We start from the raw sequence: 20,365 nt of genomic DNA, 5'->3' as shown, positions 1-20,365 counted from the left end.
AGTCTGAAATATGATCCCAGAAATAGATACTTCCCAATTATCTGTCATCATTTACTATACTATGTATAGAAATAAATAAGTAAACAATATGAGGAAGAGAACAGTATAAAGTTGAGCAACTCTCTACGTTTTGAATTAATGATTTCACTTAGAAAAGCCAATATTTATTTAATGTAGGTAACCGAGAAGAAAATTTAAATAAGTTGAGTGCCAAGAATTGAGAACATGTGACCACGCACATCTCCTATAAAACTGTTCAAAGTAATACACTTTATAAAAAATGTTCAGATTATACAAAGAGTCATGAAATTTTAAATCACTTAAAAATAGTTATTCAGCACATATGTGCAAAACACTGTTTTTATATATTTGGGATATATCAGCAAACTAATATATTCCTTAGAAGTCAATTACTTCAACCACCTAGAACCCAGTTGCAAAAAAAAAGTACAAATGTCTTGAAAACAATAATATGAAGCCATTAAAAAGTTTTGTGAGTTGTTTGAGCAATTTTTGTGAAAATCTCTCACAGTCCTTTGATTTACTTTATTTTAATAAGCTCAGATCTCTGAATTTCTAGTCCAGAAAGTAGAATGTGATAACTTGAAAGGAAGGGAAAGAAAAGAGATGAGATGTCTTAAGTAGGTTACTTTTCTGAATTTTACACCTGTACATGCTATTGTTAATGCACATTCATTTATAGAATACAAAGACTTTATAATTGTAATGTTTAACACACATATATTTGAAATGGATACATTGACATTGACATATTTTGTAAATTAAAAAACGGATAATGTGAGAAATATTTTCTTTAAGGAATCAAAAATTCTTTCCCTTCAATGGAGAGAGGACAATAAATAATAAACATAATAAATAAGTCATATGATAGAAGATGAAAAACAATATGCAAAACATAAAGCAAAATAGAATCAGAAGTGTCAGGGTGTGTTCTGGTAGTGAGATTGAACTTTTAAATATTGTAGTCAGGTTAAAGGTTATTGAGGTAACAGTTGAGACTTTCATTATAGTTATATACAGATTTGACATATAATAAAATCTACCTATATACAAATATATAGAGAGACATATATGTGTCTATATGTGTATTATATATCAGATATATCACATATCTGGATACCATTATAATGAAAATATGCCTAACTATCAAAAAACTCAAGACCGTCTTTTTGTTATTCACTCTCATGTGTCATACCAAAGGCTGGAGACCTTGAGTTTGCATTTAACCCTGAGCAGCAGGACAAAACCCCTTCTAGCTTGTATTCCAGAAATACATTTCTTAAAACAAGTGCTCTAAGGAAAAAAGCATTTGCAATGTAATTATTTTCATTTGTTTAGTAGATTTTTACAGCACTTATTTCATGTGTTCAGCACCTTTGAGCAGATGTCCATTTGCCATAAGGCAAAAGTTTAAAGGGATTTCCTGCAGTGATGCTTTTGTTTTCTCAGTATGTGATTAGAAGTCCTGTGATCGACCTTAACTGAAGAAGGATTTAATAGGAATAAATTATGGAAAAGAAAAGAAATGAATCAGAATTTAGCTTTTGAGAAATCAACAAACATAATTTACTTTTTAAATTATCAATAAGAAAACCCTCTGTTTATAGTGGTGCCTCACTGGCTAATAATTACTCCTTGAAAATACCTACCCATATCATTGAATCTAAGTACCATTTACTAAGGTATCCTATAGTTTTAGCTTTTCTCAGTGCAGATTAATAGCAGAAGCTGTACTTCATCCAGACGAAAATATTTAACATCAAAAGCAAAAATTATGAAATAAGGAAGCTAAACACCAAGGCTCCATTTAAGGTATACAAATAGTATTGATGATTAGCAATAAGAATAATCATCTTCTGCTCATGTGCTTTGCTAAAGCAAAGAATAACTGACTCACATACACAAGGAAAATGCTCTTCAATTTGCACTGTTGTTATAAAAGTGCTTTTAAGTCTCTCATATTCATATTCACTTATATTCTTTACTGTTAATATCACTTCACAGAAAGACTAAAAGTACATTTTGGTTTATTAACAGTAATAGACAATTAGTTATAAAATTTGCCTGTGGTTAAATTTATACTCAACTTATTCTCAAACAGATCTGAGGCTGCTTGCAGTAACATTGATATGAGTGGTAAATACAGACGAAGAGGAAGTCAATATGCTAACCCTAAGTTTGCTCAGTTTCTGAAGATACCTTTATGGCAAAAAGCCAGGCCAGTAAACAGATCCAGCAAAAGTGCCAACACCCTTCATTGGGAAAACTTCCTCTCTTGAACCTTTAAATCAGGATAGTGCTTTTTTATTTGACACCTATGATGGTGTAGAGCTTCAGGTTTTAAGCAGCCAGTTTTAAAAAGAAAATACAGTACTACAATACCTAGCTCTTGTGTGAGGAAGAAGAAATCACGGGTGTTCCTCAGGAAAAACTTGTTATCCTCGCATTAATTTTTAAAGTAATTTCTCAGGTGGCATTTTTATTAGGGGTAGTGAGTGATGTAAGTGACAGGGCCTGAAGGTAGCATTTTTACAGCAAAGTCCAGACACATTCCTAATGGTTGTTTCCTACAATGACCTTAAACTTTTTTAAAAGCATAACTATAAGTCTCAGTAAAGATGATTCTGCATTGTCACATTTTCTTGGTAATAGTTTAACAAACTACACTTCAAAAACCACATGCTTTTAAAAATTGGGATTTTTTAAAATTTGAATTCTTCCAAATATTTTATCTTCACCTTTGCCTCTTGAATGCCTCATGCCTTGTAGTGACAATGCAAAAGCAGTGGTGGCTACATATTTTTCTTCTCTGGCCTTGGCACATTTCTTAAGCTAATTATAAAACTTAGATAAGCAAGAGTACCTTCGGCATTAGCAAATAATGAGCACATCTTGTCTCTGGATCCAGATGCAAAGAGAGACTGTCTCCCAAGATTACAGATTGCCACAATTGAGAGGTTCGTGTCAGCAACCAGAATACTCTCAAAAATGTAAATCAGATTACATCCCTCCATGACTTTCCAAAGCTAATAGAATAAAATACAAATTCCTTACCTTAGTTCCAAGGTCCTACATAATCAGGCCCCTTCTCACCCTGTGATCTCACCTCCTACCACTTTCTAGTTCATTCATAATGCACCAATCATCCTAGCCATGTGTCTTCCTCAAGAATAACAAGGTCTTTCCCATGTTTGATATTTCCTCTTGCCTGGAATGATCTTCTGCAGATATTTTCATTGCTGGCTCCTTCCTATCATTCAGATGAGAGTGGGTATTTTTATCTTGTTCCTGATCTTAGGGGGAACAAAATGCCCAGTTTCTCATCACTCACTATGATTTTAGGTGTAGCGTTTCTGTAGATGCTCTTTAGAAAGTTTGAGGAAATTCCCCTTTATTCCTCGTTTGCTGAGAGATTTTGTCATGAATGAGTGTTGGGTTTTGTCAAATGCTTTTTCTACATCTATTAAAATGATCACATTATTTTTTCGTCTTTAGCCTGTGGATGTCATTGATTACATTTATTGATTTTGAAATGTTGAGCTACATTGCCTACCTGGAATAAATCTCATTTCGTAGTGGCATATAATCCTTTTTATACATTGGTGGATTTGATTCACTAATCTTTTTGAGGAGTTTTGCATCATGTTCATGAGAGATCTGAGTCTGCAGTTTTTCTTTCTTATAATGTCTGTTTTTGGCATTAGGATAATGATGTCCTTATAGAATGAGTCAGGAAGTGTTCCCTTTACTTCTGTTTTCTAGAAGAGATTGTGGAGAATTAGTACCATTTCTTGCTTAAATATCTGGTACATTTCACCAGTGAAACAATCTGGGCTTAGTGCTTTCTTTCTTGGAAGGTTATTAATTAGTGACACTATTTTTTTTAATAGATATAGGTCTATTCAGATTGTTTTTCAAGGAGGTAGTGCATTTTATCGAAGTTATCAAATCTATGTGCATAGAGCTATTCATATTACTTCTTTATTATCTTAAAACATTCATGGGATCAATAGTCATGATTCCTCTTTCATTTCTGATACTGGTAATTTGTGTTTTCTTTCTCTAGTCCTTGGTTGGTTTGGCTTGAAGTTTATTGATTTTATTGACCTTTTCAAAGAACCAGCTGTTTGGTGTCATTGATTTTCTCTATTGTTTTCCTTTTATCAATTTCGTTGATTTCTCCTCTAATTTTTATGTTTCTTTTCTTCTGCTTACTTTAGGTTTACATTGACCTTCTTAGGCCGGGTGCAATGGCTCACACCTATAATCCCAGCACTTGGGGAGGCTGAGGCAGGCGGAACATGAGGTCAAGAGATCGAGACCATCTTGGCCAACATCATGAAACCTCATCTCTACTAAAAATACAAAAACTAGCTGGGCATGGTGGTGCACGCCTGTAGTCCCAGCTACTTGGGAGGCTGAGACAGGAGAACTGCTTGAATCCAGGAGGCAGAGATTGTAGTGAGGCAAGATGGTGCCACTGCACTCCAGCCTGGTGACAAAGCAAGACTCTGTCTCAAAAAAAAAAAAATAAATAAATAAATTGCCCTTCTTCATTTAGTTTCCTAAAATGAAAGCTTAGATTACTGGCTTTGAGTATTTCTTCTTTGCTAATAAACAGTCATCCCTCCATACCCTCCATATACCCATGGGTTCTGCATCTACAGATTCAGCCAAACGCAGATGAAAAATGTTTGAAAAAGTAAAACCAATAAAAATAATACAAATTAAAAACCAATACTCTATAACAACTATTTATATAGCATTTACAATGTATTAGATATTATAAGTAATCTAGAGATGATTGAAAGTATACAGAAGAATGTATGTAGGTTATATGCAAATATGACACCATTTTATAAAAGGAACTTGAACTTCTGCAGATTTTGGTCTCTGTAGGAGGTCCTGGAACCAATCCCCATGGATACTGAGAAATGATCATATGTACTTAATGTTATAAATTTCCCTCTAAACATTGCTTTTGTTGCATCCCACGAATTTTGATAAGTTGCATTTTCATTTATTTTGAATATTTTCTAATTTATCTTGAGACTTTTTCTTTGACACATGTTATTTAGAAGTATATTGCTTAGTCTCTACTAAAAAATACAAAAAATTAGCCGGGCGTGGTGGCGGGCACCTATAGTCCCTGCTACTCGGAGAGGCTGAGGCAGGAGAATGGCGTGAACCCGGGAGGCGGAGCTTGCAGTGAGCCGAGATTGCGCCACTGCACTCCAGCCTGGGCGACAGAGCGAGACTCCGTCTCAAAAAAAAAAAAAAGAAGTATATTGCTTAATCTCCAAATATTTGGGGACTTTCAAGCAATCTTTTTGTTACTTATTTCTAGTTTAATTCCTGTATAGTCTGTGAATATAATTTGTATAATCTCTATACTCTTAAAAGTTGTTTTTGGTTTATTTTTTTGAGACAGAGTCTTGCTCTGTCACCTAGGCTGGAGTACAGTGATGCAATCTTGGCTCACTGCAACCTCTGCCTCCCAGGTTCAAGAAATTCTCCTGCCTTAGCCTCCCGAGTAGCTGGAATTACAGGTACCCACCATCACACCCAGATAATTTTTGAAATTTTAGTAGAGACGAGGTCTTGCCATGATGGCCAGATTGGTCTTGAACTCCTGACCTCAGGTGATCCACCCGCCTCAGTCTCCCAAAATGCTAGGATTATAATGTAGGAATGAGCCACGGTGCCTGGCCCGTAAAGTTGTATTTTGCAGCTCAAATGTAACCTATTTTAATACATATCTATTCAAGCTTGAGAAGAATGTGTATTCTGCCATTGTTGAAGTATTCTATAAATTTCAATTACATCAAGTTCATCTAGATCAAATTGATAGTACTATTCAGATTAACTATATCCTTACTGACTTTCTGCCTGTTTGACTTATGAATTACTGAAAGGTGTTGAAGTTTGTAACTATTACAGTAGACTTGCCTATTTGTCTCATGTAATTTAACCCTTTGTTGTTAGATGCATGCTAAGGATTGTTATATCTTCTTGGAGAATTGATTTCCTTATTATGTAATGCCTCTCTGTCTGGATCATTTTCTTTGTTCTGAATTTTGTATTGTCTGAAATCAATATAGCTACTTCATCTTTCTTTTGTTAAGTGTTAGCATGGTATATCTTTTTCCATCCCTTTAATCTATATATGTCTTCATATTTAAAGTGGGCTTTTTGTAACATTGTTACTTTTTTCATATCTTTTTCTGCCTTGTCTTGTTTTTGAACATTTTATACTATCCATTTTATCTCCTCTCTTAGAGACAGCAATTACTCCTCTTTTTGAAAAAAGTTAGTTGCTCTAGAGTTTGCGATATATATTTTTAACAAACTTAAAACTAACTGAAAACTAACTTCAAATAACAGTATACTGTTTCACATGTAGTGCAGGTACCTAATAACAGCTTTCCTAGTTCTTACTTTCTGACCCTTATGACATCATTGTCATCCACTCCACTTACCCATATGCTAGATAATGTTTCTATTATTACTTTAAACAGTTTAAAGTTTAGTGTTAAGAATAAGAAAAATAAAATATATTATTTTATCTTCATTTATTCCTTCTCTAACATTCCTTTTTTAAATATAAAACTAAGTTTCTGACCTATGTAATTTTCCTTCTCCCTGAAGAACTTATTTTAATATTTCTTACAGGGTAGATCTGCTTGCAATGAATTCCTTCAGTTTTTGTTTTTCTGAGAAAGTAATTTTTCTTCACTTGTGAGGGATAATTTCACTGGATGTAGAATTATAGGTTACAGGGCTTTTTTTTTAACAATACTTTAAATATCTCACTCTATTTTATTCTTTTTTGTATGGTTTCTGACAAGAAATCTGCTGCAATTCTTGTCCTTAATCTCCCATCTGGCTGCTTTCAATATATTTTTGCCTTTGGTTTTTTGAAATTTGAATATGATATGCCCTGGTGTAGACTTTTCGTAATTATCCTGCTTGGTGTTCTCTGAGCTTTCTGGATCTGTTGTTTCCTGTCTATAATTAATTCTGAAATGTTCTTGTGCCATTATTAGTTCAAATCTTTCTTCTGTCCCATTCACTCCTTCTTCTCTTGGTATTTCAACAATGTGTATGTTACACCTTTTGAAATTGTTCCACAGTTCTTGAGTGTTCTGTTCTTTTTTTAAATTCACTTATCTGTTTTATTTCAGTTAGGGAGTTTTCTGTTTCCCTATCTTCTAGCTTAGTGGATTTTTTCTTCTGTTATGCCATGTGTACTGATGATCCCATCAAAGGCATTCTTCACTTTTAAGATAGTGTCTCTGATTTTTAGCATTTCCCTTTTATTCTTTCTTAGAGTTTCCATCTCTCTGCTTATATTCCCCTTCTGTTCATGCATATTGTCTATATTTTTCCACTAGAACCCTTAAATATTAACCATAACTTCCTGGTTTGATAATTCCAATGTCTGTGTCATATCTGAATTTGATTCTTATGCTTGCTTTATCTCTTCAGACTGTTTTTGCTTGTCTTTTAGCATATCTTGTAAATTTTTGTTGAAAGCTAGACGTGATCAGATAATAGGAACTGAGGTAAATAGGCCTTAAGTGTGAGGTTTTGTTTTAATATGGCTAGGAGGGGGGTTGTATTTGATGTTTGCTGAAGTTGCACATGCCATAAGCTTCCAATTTCTCTAGTATCCGTTTTCCTTCCTGTAGCATTTGGGCCTCCCTGTATTAGTCAGTGTTCACTAGAGGGACAGGACTAATAGGATAGATGTAGATATGAAAGTTTATTAAAGAGTATTGGCTCACACAATCACAAGGTGAAGTCCCACAACAGGCCATCTGCAAACTGAGGAGCAAGGAAGCCAGTTCCAGTCCCAAAACCTCAAAAGTAGGGAAGCCAACATCAGCCTTCAATCTGTGGCTGAAGGCCTAAGAGCCCCTGGCAAACCAATGGTGTAGGTCCAAGAATCCAAAAGCTGAAGAACTTGGAGTCTGATGTTTGAGGGCAGGAAGCATCCAGCAGGGGAGAAAGATGGAGGCTGGAAGACTCAACCAGTCTGGTCTTTCCACCTTCTTCTGCCTGCTTTTATTCTAGCTGCGATGGCAGCTGGTTAGATTGTGCCCACCCAGATTGAGTGTGGGTCTGCCTCTCCCAGTCCTCTGACTCCAGTGTTAATTTCCTTTGGCTGCACCCTCACAGATAGACCCAGGATCAATACTTTGCATCCTTCAGTCCAATCAAGTTGACACTCAATATTAACCATCGCACTTCCTAAGGACTCTTCTTCAAGACAGTCTGTGTTTTTCAGCTCCTTCAGCTATAATTCAGTTATGATAATAGAGCCCGATTGATATGGGGGTGAAGTATGAAGAGAATCATTCATTCTAGAATCTTATGATTAAATTTCAATTTTTTAGTTGGCCTGTCTCCCTGGGCTGTGACTTTTACAAGTGTTTCTTAGGTTCTCCCTCCATCCCAGTAGGTGAAACAGAAAGGCTCAAGAGGAAGCTAGAGTTGAAGAAACTGTCCTTCCCCTACGAAGGATAAGGCCGTGATAATGTATTTTTCCCTGGAGAGTAGGCCTTTGTTATAGAATGTTCTAGGCCTACTTTTATAATGGTTACTTTCCCCCCTCTATCTACAGAACATTTTCATGTCTCCCATCTGAAACTATGCACACTAAACACAAATTTCCCATTTTCCCTTCCCTTCAGCCCCTGGAAACCACCATCCTGCCTTCTAACAATGTAGTCTTTTGCATTTGCCATAATGTTTTTGAGGTTTCTCCATGTTAGCATGTATCAGGATTTCATTCCTTTCTATCACAGAATAGAATTCATTGTATGGATATACCACATTTTATTTATCTACTCAGTAGCTGATAGACATTTGGGTTGTTTCTACCTTTGACTATTATAAATATTATTGCTATAAGAACGTGCATACAAGTCTTCGTGTCAACCTATGTATTTATATTGGTTAGATTTCTGTGCATAGAATTGTTGGTTTGTACGTAATTTTTAAGAAGCTAACAATCTGTTTTTAAAAGTAGCTGTACCGTGTTATGTTCCCACCAGCAATGTATGAGAATTCCAGTTTCTCTACAGCTGTTAATACTTGGTATTTTCTGCTTTTTTTGTTACAACCATTCTAGTTAATGTATACTGCTATCTCATTGGCATTAATTTGCATTTCCCGAATGACAAATACTGTTAAGAACTTTTCATATTCAGATTGAACACCTCTTATCCAAAATGCTAGGACCCTAAGTATTTTGGATTTTTATTTTTCTCAGGTTTTTAAATGTTTGCAGAATACATACCACATTAAGTATTCCTAATCCAAAAATCTGAAATCCAAAATGCTCCAATGAGCATTTCCTTTTCATACAATTGTTGCTGGGCACAGTGAGTGGGGGAACATTACAGATGTGGAAGTCCAATTCTCTTACCATCTGCTTAGAGTTTTTTTCCAAAGAAGTTTTTTCTTTATGGCCCTAGGATCTGTCTCATCCTCATATATGAGTTCTGGACTGTTGGTGGGGAAATCACAGCTCTGTATATTTTTGGTTTTCTGTGGGGACAGTGAAACCAGCTTGCTTCTGTACTGCCACTTTAAAACCAGATGTCTAAAAAAAAAAAAAAAATGCACATGGTAATAATAGATAGCTTAATGAATTCTCTCAAAGTGAAAATACCCATATGTTCACTACCTAACCTGAAACTTATGTCTTCATTTGTAAAATAAACTTGTAGTGTGGGTTTAAGTAATCAAAAAAAATAAAATAAAATAAAAAAAAACAGATGTCTGCCAAAAAATTTTTATTTTAATGGTAATAATTCGCATAAAATTTGCTTTTAGGACCATTGTAAGCCACAAAGATAACTATAGTAGCACAATTTGTAAATGGGGTTGATAGGGAGTGGCACATAAATAGAAATCCTAAAGGCTGAACATGTAAAATCACAACTACTTTTATGCCTGTCTTTATCTGGTCTAACATGGCAGTAAACCAAATATGTTTTGACAAAGTGACAGCAAAGTGTTATAATGATTGCCACTCCCTTTTTTCTTCTTTTTGAGGAAGCAGGAAAATGCAGAGCAGAACAAATCAGTTCTGTTTCAGACTCTACCCCTTTCCCTGGTTCCAGGCTAAACAATACCCAGGTAACAAGCATAAATAAATAACATCACAAAGAATTACACAATACCCAAGCTGACGCAATTAAAAAAAAAAAGATGACATAAAAATTGTAGAGAAATTTTGTCAAGATAATGTGCTAATAGGGTAAGGAGTGAATGAAGGGATAGAGGAGTCAAAGATGACTTATGGCTTTTAGCTTGTGCAAATGAAAGAATGGCACTTTACTGAGATCCAAGAGAACTAGGGTGGGTGACCAGAACTTGATAAGTTGTTTTTTGACTGTTACGATTAATTAAGCAATCAAGTAAATGTGGAACTAGATAGTTGAATATGTAAGTTTAGAATTCAGATAATAAAGGACTAGATATATATAAATTTGAAAGTGATCAGCGTAGACATGGTTCATAAAGCCATGGGGCAGGGTGATGACAGAGGAAATGTAGATAAGAAGAAAAAAAAAAGAGAGATTGGAGACCTTAGCTTCAGGATTACACCTTAAGTTACACTGAAGTTAGCTGTCAGGAAGAAGAGGAAGAAACAGCAAAGGAGATCCAGGAGTAACCAGTGAGGTAAAGAAAAAGAACCAGAAAGAAAATAGGAGAAGAGAAAGTAGACAGCAGTACTGACAGTTCTTTTCAAGGAGTTTTACTCTAAAGGGGAAAAGATAAATGGGGCAGGAGGTAGAATGGCACAGGAATTCAAGTAGAGGAGGATTTATCATGAAGCTAATGAAGTCTAAGTTTCAGGGCTTCTCACCTGTGCAGGACACTTCTATGGCCCTGGGAGGGGTCCTAACAATGTATTTATGTGATATGTGAAAATAAGTTTTTAAAAAAATTTCCAAAAGTAAAACATTTTAACTAAAATAAGCCATTTTCCCCTTCCATTCCAACTTCTCTCTATCAAACATTCCCTCTTTGGTTGGCTGCAGACACTTCTGGATTCTGACTAAATGAGAGTTAAATTAGTAATATATTTAATTTGCATTTATGTTTTGTTTTAATTTTGAACAAAACATTATTTTCAAGTATAACAAAAATAAATTGAATTAAAAATTATTTTCCTTTTTCTCTTAAATCCTGAAGAACTGGAATGACAAAATAAAATGACCCATTCAAGTCTAAAGCACTATGAAAAGTACCAAGAATTATACATTTCTAGTCATTAATTTATGAACTAATATAGTTATTTTTAGCTGTAGTCTACTTGTTTTTTTCATTTTTTGAAGAAATACATAATCAATGTGAAGCAAAATAGACTTGAGAAAGAATTGAAACGACAAAAAAAAAAAAGAAATGCTATGAGATAGGAAGATGAATCAGCAAAATATGCACTCTTTTACAGTAGATACCTACTATATCCAAGAACAAAACGTCTTTATTACACAGGGTAAAACAGAATTCAAAAGGACATTGCATTTCTATTGGAATTCTTTAGACTTTTCTGAAATGTCAAGACAGCCATAATTTGATTAATATTAATCCGACACAGCAGCAAGTCATCATGTCTGAAAAATATAGTATTATATGGACACCACAATGTAACTACATCTTGATGCACACTAAATAGTAATGTATGTGAAACTTCTCTTTATTTCCCAAGACCCCCTAAATGATTTTATGTAAGCTGCTAGATTTTCATACAACCCTTTCCTAGTCTAATATACAAATACATGGTCATTCAGTCTCTCCTAGAAGAATGTGAATGACACGGAATCTGCCACTCTAATGGGGAGGCCATTTTTTTTGGTTTATTCTGCTTCATAATACAGCAAGGACCTCCCTGACTACAAACATGGATCAGAGCCTCTCATCTTGGAAATATTGCCCCCAAGTTCACTTTTCTTTTCGTTTTTGCTCTTTGCTCTCATCCTTCCTCAACGATTCTCCACACTTCTCACTTTTCATTCTCTACACATCTACACATAATTCTTTTTTTTTTTTTGGCATTAACAATAGGCATTTAAAAGAGCATAAAGTGAATGTCCCTCCCTACCAGTGGGCATCAGAGAGAAAATGTGTTCCTGGGATCACAATTGCCACAATAGTTTCAAGACTATTAAGACATTTGCATAGCTGACAAATCCCAGTTAAATGAATTTTGAAATTACCTCCACCTTACTTGTGGTGGGCTTCTTTTCAAAGAGACACCAGATGCTGCCATCTGTATGACACATGTGGATTCTCAACAGTCTTAATCAACTTGTTGCTTTTGATGTCCCCTCCTTCTTCAGGACCAAATAGATGCATTCTTGAAACAATTTTAAACCAAGAACTTTTTCCCATTTTTAGAATGTACTCATTATAAAACAAGGCTATTTTTGCAGTAGTCAGACAAATGCACGGCCTCCTTTTAGATGTATTTTTTAAACACTTCATGTTTTTAATAAGAAAAAAATGAAATCTATATTTCAACACTATTGGAATACATATAGGCAACATGGGTAGAATGGATATTCCTTGCCTTATTATGCCATGGAATAAAAATACTCCCACTCATTTTCCCTCTTTAAATAATGTAAAGTTCTGTATAGCTAATTCAACACAAAACTATTTGCCAACTCAAAAAAGATTTTACAAAAGATATAATATCGTAATAGTGTGGTGTTTTATTCATATATTTTGCAGACCTGCTCAATGAATTGAAGTTTATATTGGGGGATTAATCAGACATAAGGAAGAAATAAAAAACTTACAATGAAGGGAGGCAATTATTAAATTGCTTCTGCTCAGCAGAAAATGTTTTCTTCAGGGTCTCAACCATGAATGCCTAAATTCTGGGCAGGGAAAGCAGGAGTATAATAGAAATACTAATCAAAATTCACAGGACGTTCACACTGCTTTTTCTTTTAAAAAATGTTGTATTTGATACATACAAAAGAATATATTGGCATATAAATTTAAAAGTATAAAATAATAAAACTTACCTATCAAATTAAAAACATTACCAATGTTCATGATCTACCTATTCCATCTCCCTGTCTTACCAAAAATGGTAACCACTATCACAAATTTTAAGTATATTATTACATGCCTTTAAAGAAAAAGTTTTATCAGTTATGTGTGTTATTCTTTTTTTTTTTTTTTTATACTTTAGGGTTTTAGGGTACATGTGCAAAATGTGCAGGTTTGTTACATATGTATCCATGTGCCATGTTGATTTCCTGCACCCATTAACTCGTCATTTAGCATTAGGTGTATCTCCTAATGCTGTCCCTCCCCCCTCCCCCCACCCTATGTGTGTTATTCTTAACCAATATGTTGTTTGATTTACATACTTGATTTTGAGCTTTATTTTTGACACGGTACAATACAACATAGATAGATACTTGTTTTTTTCTCAACAGTTTAATTATTCTCTAAAATTTATAAATGCTACTGTATGCAATTATATTCATTTGTTTTTTGCCACTGTATAACATTCCACTATCACAATATACCAAATTTTTTCTATTCATTTTCCTGTCTATTGACTAAATGAGAGTTAAATTAGTAATATATTTAATTTGCATTTATGTTTTGTTTTAATTTTCCTATTGACAGGAAAATGAATATTTGGGTTATTTCAAGGCTTGTATGTTTTCATTTAAATTTTTTCTTTCATAATTGAGATTTTATTCAATCAGTACATAGCCATTATGGATAATTTGTAAACAAGTCCTAATGTAAGTTTTCTAAAGTATTATTCCATTCTTTTCTAAACAGTAATTGTAGTGACTTTCCAACTTAAAGCTAGAGGCAAACTTTCCCTAAGAAAATATATCAGGCACTAGTAACTTCAAATATTGATAAACTGTTAGGTTTAAAGCCCCACTAATTAACAATTTAGTATCATACTGCTATACTTCAAAATTTCCAAGCTTTAACAATTCTGATATATGGAGAGCTAAAATGAGGGACCAGTTTTCTTTAGGAGCAATTCTATTTTTTTTTAAAGCAAGAACATGGAGATAGGCTTTAAGTAATTTAAAATATTAAGATATATTAGTGGATAATTGTGACTCCTAATGGCCATTTTGTTAAATTCATAAGATACAAAAACTACCCTCCCTAGCAGCCAATACCGTTAACACCCACGACAGTCAAATCCTCCCTTATGTTGACATCTTCACATTTTAGGTTGTACAGAGAAATTCTTTTTTTAAAGAAAGTACATACATGCAGGTGTGCACGCACATACATGCACACTTGCTTGCACACACACACACACACACACACAACTTCCTTCTAAAACGTGTTTTTAGAGCTATTTAAAAAATCTTTTTTTACAACATAGGTAATAAAAATATTTATCCAGATTACAACGAAGAAGATACAGGAACCATAAGACTTGGTAACTATATTAATCAGATTTGATTTTTTTCTCTCCTTCTTAATTAGAGACTAGACCCTCCTCAGTTTTAGTTTCTCTACTTTCTGCAGGAAAGTTGTCTTTAGTTTCTTAGATGGCCATTTCAGCCTGTTTGCCTTTTGCTCCCCATTTTCCTTTGCAATTTTTTGGCTGAAGATTTATCCTTTCTTCCTCCCTTTTTGGCTTAGTTTCAATTTTTGTAGGAAGTGGCTAGGAACCTTGCCGAACTATTCAAGAGCTCCTCCTTAACTCTCACTTAGCTAAAGTGATCATCATCTTGAGTTTCCTGGCAGTAGTTTGTGGTGGGGAGCACAGATGCACTCTGCAACCCTTCACAAAGCCAGGTTGCATTGTTGCTGTATATAAGTACCTCGCATAAGCCCAATTTATATACTCTTCATGTATAGTATTTTAAAATATAAACCACAAAATAAATAATCATTATTAATTAGTAAAGCTAATGACTGTTTGGTGCTGTGGTTTCAATGTTCCCTCCAAAACCCATATTGAAACTTAATCCCCAATGTGGCAGTTATTGACAGATGGGGCCTGCACTCATGAAAAAATGTATCCATTAACAGATTAATGAGTTATCATGGGAGGGGAAATGGTGGCTTTATAATAAAAGAGAGATCTAAGTTAGCACATTATCATGCTCAGTCCTCTTGCTATGTGATACCCCACACTGCCTTGAAACTCTGAACTCTGAACTCTGTAGAGTCCCCACTGGAAAGAAGGCTTTCACCACATGCAGTTAACCTTGGACTTCCCAGCCTCCAGAATGGTAAGAAATAAATCCCTTTTCTTTATAAATTACCCAGTTTTAGGTATTCTGTTATAAACAAAAGAAACTGGACTCAGACATCTGGATTTATCTAAATACTTAATCCTTTTTTCTCATCCTTACTTCTTGTATGTGAGACCTTCCTAGTAGGGTCTTGTTCCTTTCTCCTGGATAATCCATTGCTGGCATGGACTTTTTCCATTTCTAAAATCTGTGACTGTTTTTACTCTAGTTCTTAACAGATCACTCTTCTGGGTACACAATTTTAGGTAGGAAGTTGTTTTCCTTCAGTAATTTCATTACTGTTGCCTTCTAGCTTCCATTGTTGCTCTTGAGAAATGGCTGTTAGCTAACTGATTCTTTTTTTTATATGATGTCTTTTCTCTCTGGCTGCTTTTATGATCTTCCCCTTAAGTTAATTGTAATTTAACTATTATGTGTCTAGTAGTTTTTAGATATCTGGCTTGGGATACACTGTGATTCCTGTATCTGTGGATTCATGTTTTTCATCAGTTTTGCTAAATTCTCATTCTTAACATGGAATATTGTTTCTCCTCCATTCTATCTATTCATTCCTTCTGAGGCTATAAGATCTTCTCATTCTGTTCACCTTATATCTTAACCTTTTCTTATATTTTTTAATCTCCTGTCTCATTGCTATATACAGTTAACATTGCTACATACACTTAACATCATTAACAGGTTCTTGGAAACTGCAACTTTAAGAAAAATGATGTACTGTATAATCAAACCAATTTTACCATAGGCTAATTGATACAAACAAGAGTTAAGTTCCTATAGCATACAGTACATCATTTCACTTAAAGATGCAGTTTCTAAGAACCTATCCATGACATTGAGGAATTACTATACTAGGTAATTTCTTCAGTTTTGCTTTCCACTTCACTAATTTTATCTTTAACTGTATTTAATCTGCTGTTTAACCTAGCCATTGAGCTTTTTAAAGTGTTTTAGTGCTAAATTTAATAAATATACAAAAAAGAACATAAATATATAATTATATAGCAAATATACATGTACCATATTCCAAGTCAACAACACAAGTACCATAGAAATCTGTGTGCCCCTTCTTAAGTATACCTTTCTTCATCTTTCTAGAAATAAACATTTGCTAGACTTTTATGATAATCATTTTATATTTTTGCCACCTATATATAAATATTTAAACAATAGTTTGAACAAATTGTATTGATAGATTCTTTTATGTCTTAGTTCTTTTGTGTCTTTCTGTTTTATTTAAGATTGACTAAAATTATTGCTTGTGGTTCTGGTTTATTCATTTTCATTCCTGTATAGTCATATTTCAAGTACTCATGAGTCACAAGTGTCTAGTGGCTACCATATTGAAAAGTGCTGCTCCAATCAAAGGCTGGGGCAAAAGTAATTTTTGTTTTTGTTTTTGTTTTTGTTTTTTTTGCCATTTAAAAGTATGGCCAAAATCGCAATTACTTTTGCACCAACCTATAAATATAAATAGGAGGTGAATTGCTGGGTCATAGGAAATGCATACATTTGAATTTAAAGGATAATGCCAAAATGTTATTCAAAGGGATTGCACCAATTTACATTCCCACCAGCAATTTATGAGATCTTATCCATGGAATTTTAACTTCAACATTTCTGTTTTTTAAAATGTTTACCAGTTTCTTATAAAAGATATAAATGAACAATTTGATAAAAAGGTACACAGGGGAAATCTAGAAGGGTCCTGAGTGCAGGAGCTTCTGTCCCCATGGATATGGGGTAGGCACTCTGCTGGCACAGAGATGTGTTCACCAATTTGGAAGCTTCCCAACATTTCTATTTTTAAATTCTAAAATATCTCTTTAGGTTCTTTTTCAAGTCAGTCTTGTCATATTGTTACTTTCTTGGTACTTGCTCATTTCTGTGATTTCATCTTTTATATCCAAATTTTATACATATTTTATACTGTATATCTCTTATAATTCCAATATCCGAAATCATTAGACTCTTAATCTGTTTGTTGTTCTGCTGACTCTTACTTGCAGTTGCTTATTTATTTATGTCTTTGGTGATTTAATAGTCTTTAATTTTTAATAATTAATTTCTAATAGTAAATATTTTACGTATTTATTTGATCTGAGAGTAATAGTCCACCAAATGTCCTATTAACTTCTTATACCCTACTGTGGTTTCTTGGGGGTTGTAAGAGGATAAAAATCATGCATATGGGATTGGAGTTGGCAAATATTAAAATAATTATTCATTCTCGTTTGTATAGCAGTGAGTAAAAAATAAAATAAAATAAAAAGGGCAATAATTATTTATTATGCTTTTTTATTTCTCCAAATTTCCTACCATAAACATAATGCTTTTAAAACTATAAAATAATAAAATAATCATGGAACCAGAATATTTTCCAAACACAAAATCAATTAGCAAAATTTTATTTGCACTATGAAATAGGATTTTAGGTCACTTCCTAAGAGGCTAGTTATTCAAAATTAAGGTGCCCCCTTCTTTGTGCTTTCCTATTCCACGCTGTGGATTACTCTATCAATGCAGAGGCTTAAGAGGAAATGACTTCTCGAGATGATTTTTAAAATATTGCTTCTGATAGAAGCTAGGGATTTCTACCCATCTGGGAGCACCTTAGACCCGGTCCAGAATCCCTGGCTCAATGCTGGAATCCTTTCATCATTAGACATAACCATGTCTTGTTATTAAAATGGATATAGAGACATGACTTATGGGTAAGCATATTTAGGTTTGGTATTTATACCTAAGGAAAGGAGCCCAAAATGCAGAGAAAATAGCAGGGTGAGGAGCACAGAATAAAAAAGAAAAAACTATAACTGGGAGTTAATTACAAGAGTTGGAGATAAAAACAGACCTTCAGGCCTATTGTTGGTTACTTGGATAATTTCCTACTATGGCTATTCTCTGGGATATGGCCTTTTACTTAGTCAAGTATAAGACACAAGCAAGAATTTCCAGGTAGCTGTTTTCTCCAAGTGCTTGATCCTAGAAATTAGTACTGACCTAGAATTTAATGTCCATCTTTGTCAACCCTCCCAGAACATCAGAAGTCTTCCATGGTTTTTGGCATCCTGTGGGGAATAATGGTCAAGTTATGCAGTTTGAAATTAGGAAAAAAAAAAAATGGAAGAGGCGGAGGGGAGGCAGGAGCAGATAGAACTATATGAAACAGAGGAGCAAACTTAGAGGTTTTAAATATTTAAATATTAAATAGTTTTTGTTAACATTTCAGCATTTGAGACAGCACTTGGGCCTGTGATTCCTCTGAAAGACTTTTCTGGAGGGTAAGATTTTCCTTTGGAAAGGGTTGTTACCCCCTGTTATTCACTTATTTTAAAGGACGACAATTCGATAACAAACTATTTCAGTGGGTGATTTGTAGCGGTCAGTACCGTTTACTGAAGACGTTTAAAACGTCACAGACAGCAGCCAACGCCCTTCCCAATACCTGAAGTGTGAATTTCCTGCATCTTGCGGTTTGGCGTGGGTTTTGGAGGGGGAGTTTCAGAAAACGGTCAACATCAGCACAGTTAAGGCTTTATAAACAGGCTATCCAGAGTTCGACTCCTCCTCCTGCACTGGCTAGTCTTGAGAGCCTTTTCCCGGGAAAAACCCGTGTGGAAACACCATCCGAGGGGAGTGAGCCGCAGAATCACGTAGGGGCGGGAGCGCCGGCGGCCGGCGAGCCGGTAATGCGCAGGCACGGGGAGGGGCGCGCGCAGAGAAGGCGTAGGTACGCCGGGCTTGCAGCAGGCCAGGCAACCTGCTTCCAGCCTTCAGCCGCCCGCCCAGAAGGAGGGGAGTCGCTGGCCGGGAGATCGGGCTCCAGGTTTTCTGTCTCACTCCACGCGCACAAATTGGACCCCAAGACACCTCACTCCTTTGCCACTTACCCACCCACTGTGGGACATACTCAGCACACCCATCTGACGGCTGCTCTTGCCCTGCCTGGCATTCTTTTCTGAACTCTGCTTTCTGAGCAAGGCCTACTCCCTGAACCCTTCCCCACTGCGGTTAATATCTTACAAACTTGAAAGTGGAACTGGGGCCAAAGTGGCCATTAATTTGCCGGGTAGGGTGGGAATCAGAATCCCGGTTTATCCGCTTCATAGATGTGTAATCTTGGCAGGTTATTTAAACTTTCTAAGCTACTTTTTGAAATGTAAACACACATTGTAGAATGTTAATTTAGCAACCTCAAATCAGTCCTGTTTTCGTTATTTCCACTGCCTTAAGTCATAAAAGGGCTTCCTTACCTACTACACCCAGCCAATGGCAATGGCAATTCAGCTAGCAATTTTAGGTAGTATCTTCCCATACAATTCATCATATCCACCTCTGCCAGATTAAATTTCTTAAAAATAAGCTGTCATTACTCCCCATCCCCATCTCCAATTAACAATCATTACAAAATGACTCACTCTGTCTCCCAACTCTATCTCATCCTACTCTTCTACACATATTCCTTGCTGTACCCATCTCCTGCACTTTCTGGCATTCATATCTTCACTTGTGGCCCTTTCTCCACTACACAGTTCCCCTTTCCACATTTCTGTTAAAATCCTACCCATCCTGCATGGCCAACTTAAATGCCATCTTCTTCAGGAAGCCACTTCTGATTTTCCCAGTGTCCTCATTCTGTCTTCCAGACCTAAGCCTTTTGTTATGATACCTGTCTTGTATTGCAGTTGTGTACCTCTGTTATCCTTTCTACTTATCTTTTCCAGTTATACATTTTAGGGTCCTTGAGGGAAAGAACCACGACTTTTTCATCTCTGTATCCTCACAGGTGCTTTCCAAAATATGAACTAAAAATAAGGGGAGGATTTAGAAAGCTTCTGATCATTTTCATTTTGATTGAAACATTCAAAGAAAAGTTTCTTTTGAGAGTGCAATGTTGAAATTGGTAGCTACAAATTAGTTGTAAATGGAGAGAGCAAGGGGAAGGAAACTCATTTCTTAAACCCCTGCTCAGTACCTGCAATGTGACAGGTGCTTTCACTTACGTTTGCTCATTTCTTCACAATTCTGTGAGGTATCATACCATTTACAGATGAGAAAAT

General features: G+C 35.1%; 1 long non-coding RNA gene across 1 annotated transcript; it reads right to left on the bottom strand.

The window, feature by feature from the left end:
- Positions 1-724: 724 nt before the first annotated feature.
- LOC115837608 lies at positions 725-18,950 on the bottom strand. Its single transcript, XR_004032610.1, has 6 exons — positions 18,751-18,950; positions 18,306-18,373; positions 12,843-12,923; positions 10,904-11,095; positions 9,455-9,631; positions 725-1,502 (listed from the first exon to the last, which is right to left on the bottom strand). It is a non-coding gene; the product is annotated as an uncharacterized LOC115837608 (long non-coding RNA).
- Between the last annotated feature and the right edge of the window lie 1,415 nt (positions 18,951-20,365).

Source organism: Nomascus leucogenys, chromosome 12 (assembly GCF_006542625.1).
Source record: "Nomascus leucogenys isolate Asia chromosome 12, Asia_NLE_v1, whole genome shotgun sequence".
NCBI lineage: Eukaryota > Metazoa > Chordata > Mammalia > Primates > Hylobatidae > Nomascus > Nomascus leucogenys.
The sequence above is the reverse complement of the archived record's forward strand: the minus strand, read 5'-3'. Positions and strand labels throughout refer to the sequence as shown.